The following is a 4,022-nucleotide window of genomic DNA, read 5'->3' as shown; positions in this document are numbered from 1 at the left end:
AATGCTCAGAGATATTGTTGTGCACTATCTAATTTCTATTTTTCTAATAGAAAAATCTAATAGTGCTTCATGGTGTGAACTGTGTAACAATAAAGACATAGAAACTATGTGTCAGCAAATGCCCAAGAGACCAGGTTGAGAGCAAGCTGAACTAGAAGTGCACAATAGAAAGAAGGAGTTGAATGTAAACATCAATCCTGTGTTTTTGTTAATTTTTTCTCTTGGGCATCTGGAAAAATTGTGGCAGCTGTAGTTTTGAAAAAGAAGGTGGAAAGACACATGAATTCTTAGGAAAATTTACTTTCTTTTTCTTTTTTTTTTTTTTTTAACCCAACACTTTAATGAATCCCTGGGATATACTTCTTTTCACTTATTTGCCTTTAAAAGCCCATAGATGACTCCATAGATTACTGTTCATGAATGGAACACAAGCCTTCTCCAAGACAGCCTGCATAGGTGCCAAGAAATTGGGGCACTTTATCATTTCCTTTCACTCTTCTATCTTCATTTATGTAATATTATTAATATATTCACCTTAATGCCAACAAAAATTTGGATAAGCATCTCTAACATTTTCAAAACAACATATTTACTTTTTTATTTTGAAATCATATGGGATTTGCAAAATAATTTCAAAGTACAGAGAGTTCTTGAACTTCTTTCACAGTTTCCCCTAATGTTAATAGCTCATACAGTAGTGGCATACTTATCTTTTATTTTAAAAAGCTGAACATTTTAAACTTTGTGTTTTAAAAATTATAGTTTCAATTGCCAATAAAAGTCTAATTTTCACAATTTTATATACATAGATATGTGTGTATATATATCTCCAGATGAATACCTCATACTTGTATACATTATAAACAAATGTTTTCCCTATTATACATGTATAATATTGTGTATTATGAAACATAACTAATCTTAATCTTTAACCCCTAATGACATTTCAATGGATCATGTTCTCTTTTACGTGGTTTTAAGTAGTATAGAATTATTTATTTATTTTGTTTGTGAATTATAAATAAAATTATAAGTAGATCCACCAATGAAAATCAAATTCAAATTTTCCCTGTTTAGACCTTTAGATTTTATTGCCAATAACTCAGTGTGAAAACAAGTTGAAAATTTAATTGAATCAAATAAATTACAGATCTATTGAAAATTTATCAGATTAGTCACAACTGTGTTTTAGCCAACAGGGAAACAAATAGTCTTTTGTATACTCATCCTTATACAAACCTTGCAGCATATTTAAAATAAATGGTTAGAAATGTATCATTTATGCTGTGAAAATAATACGTACATTTTAACCATTCCAGTTACCATAACAACAGAGCATAATTCATTTTCCTTTATTTTAGTCAATCAAATTCATTTGTATTTGATTGCTACAAACAAAAATGAGAGAGAAGAAAGAGAGAGAATTTCAGAGAGAGAAAAAGATGTTACAATTGCATTTCTACTTCTATTTAAAGGAGAACTTGAGAAATATCATATAATACTTGAGGGTTGTACAGGTAGAGTAGATAAAGTTTTATTTTCTAGCGGTTTTGGAGATTGGTGTAATATGGGTTTAAGTTTTGACCTCTTAAGTATTAGCAGAAGTGTCAAAGGCAGCTTCTGGAACTTTCCTAAAAAGATGATGTTTCCTCCTGTTCTTCCCCATTTATCTATTCCATTCCACTTCCTGAAATATAGATACAATAGGGAAAACTTTTGCTACCATTCTGTGCCCTGAGAGCATAAGACATGTATTAGAGATATCAAAGTAGTAGGTTAGATATAGCTTGAGTCCTTGAGAACTTCCTTGAAGTGTCCATAGCAGCACTTGACTCAGAACTTTTCCACAAGTCGGGGATTATTTGTATTTTATTTAAGCCATGGTTAATCGGAATTTTCTGCTGTTTGCAATTTAAAATAATTCTGATGTTCCATGTCTCTATGGAAGTGGAAATATAGAAAATAACAGTAGATATTTATACTTTTCAAGACACTTTTTTTCTTATTCGTTTATTTAAATACCTGTCACTTGTGAACATTTGAGCTCCTGCTCCTGCTCCTGCTCCTGCTATGCTATTCTTTGTGGACTCTGGATTGGCAACAGGAAGCCAGTAGCTACAACAATGCTTTCAACCCACTCTTCTCTGACCCCATAAGGAGCTCTCAATCCACCTTAAACACTCTTAGCTTTATTTGGTTTGTTTTTAAGAACATTGTGACATTCTAAGATAATTAATAAAGCCCTAGAGTTTTACACAATCAGGAATGGGGAATGACTATATAAAGGCTTTTGTATTTTAGTATTAGAAAAATAGTACAGTTAAACCCTACTCTCAATATTACCAAATTAGCAGAGAAAATGTATAGTTTATTGAACAATCCATTTATAAATTCAGAGGAATCGATATAGTGAACATATAAACTGCAATAAGAATCTCTTCTAAACCACACATGAAGTGTTATTCTGAAATAGAAAAAAATATATATTAAGTGGGATTAAAACACTTTAGGTATACTCAAAATCTATTTTGCCAAGCAAAATAAAATTTTGAAAGAAACAAAATAATGATAAATACATTATTAACACTTTCTAAGTGATGAGAACAGAAGGAGGTGGTAAGTTTCTCTTGAATAATAAAGAAAACAATAGAGAGGAAAAGTATATTGTTGTTGTTGCTTTAAGAAAAAGAATATAAAAAAGAGAAATTGGAAAAGGCTGGATCACAAATATTTTAGGCTATATCTTCAGAATGTTGTTCTAAGAAAAACAAAAACAGCACAACAAAATGGCATATCACCAGGATTGTTGAAAATGGGATTTCAGAAATAGGACACACAGGCAGATTTGAAGTTGACAACTCTACCTCCAATTGGACCTAACAGTAATGGAATGGATAAAATACGAAAGGGATCAAAGCAAAGTTGCTGACTCTCAGCTCCTGCCAAAGAAGTCATGTGAATGGCAAAATTCTACAGTAAATGAATCTTCTCTTCCTACACCAGATTGGAATATTTAACTACTATGAGAACAAAACTATTGTTCTATCTTTTTTCCTTCCCAGTTTCTTCCTCCGTGTGTTCTACCTTAGACTGTCATTTTTAAGGGACAGAAAAGAAGCAGTTGACCATTTCATTATTTTATTGGCTTCTTGGTTCCAGGGTTTCCACCTTAGCCTCCCAACCACAGACCATCCTCATCTCCACTGAGACTAGGAGATCATTCACATTTTAAAATGAAACACTTCTTGCTATTGTAAATCAAAAATCATGTTCTTGATTCTGGTTGTCTTAATATTAATATTTTAAAATTTACAGCAATCAGCTTTTAAACTATTATCACACATTAAATGTGAAAAAAAACCCAATATTTTATTAAGGATACTACAAAGATTTTTCTTCAAGTTTAACATCAATAAAACTGTAATTTTGTAATTAAATTTATTTTTTTTCTGGGGCTGATAGTCATTATCATTTTTTTAAAAGCAGAGAAATAGGAAAAAACATAAAATGAATCTAAATTTGACACTGCCCTCTGTTGAATACAAACAAAAACTGCACATTCTTTAAAGGTACAATTCCTTTCTCTGATAATTTTCAAGAAAAAATTATTATAAAGCAAATTTACCCTGTGTTGTCAATATATAAGAGAGAAAGATATAGTGATTTATTCATGCTGTATTTCTGAACACAAGAGAATGTGTCATTTCTTTTATATTGTATGATATGATATAGCTTTGAAATTGTTATAAATATTAGATAAATATCTACATAAAGGTCATCAGTATTTGGGGGGATGGGTACTGGGAATTGAACCCGGGGCACTTTACCACTGAGCTACTCTCCAGCCATTTTCATTTTTTGTTTTGAGACAAGGTCTTGCTAAGTTGCTTGGGGCCTTGCTAAGTTGCTGAGGTTGGCTTTGAACTTGTGATCCTTTTGCCTCAGGCTCTCGAACTGGTATGATCACAGGTGTCCTCCACTGCCCTGGACAAGTTATCATTATTAAAAAAAAAATACGAGGA

The sequence above is a fragment of the Callospermophilus lateralis genome, chromosome 8, assembly GCF_048772815.1.
Source record: "Callospermophilus lateralis isolate mCalLat2 chromosome 8, mCalLat2.hap1, whole genome shotgun sequence".
In the NCBI taxonomy this organism is placed as follows: Eukaryota; Metazoa; Chordata; class Mammalia; order Rodentia; family Sciuridae; genus Callospermophilus; species Callospermophilus lateralis.
The sequence above is the reverse complement of the archived record's forward strand: the minus strand, read 5'-3'. Positions refer to the sequence as shown.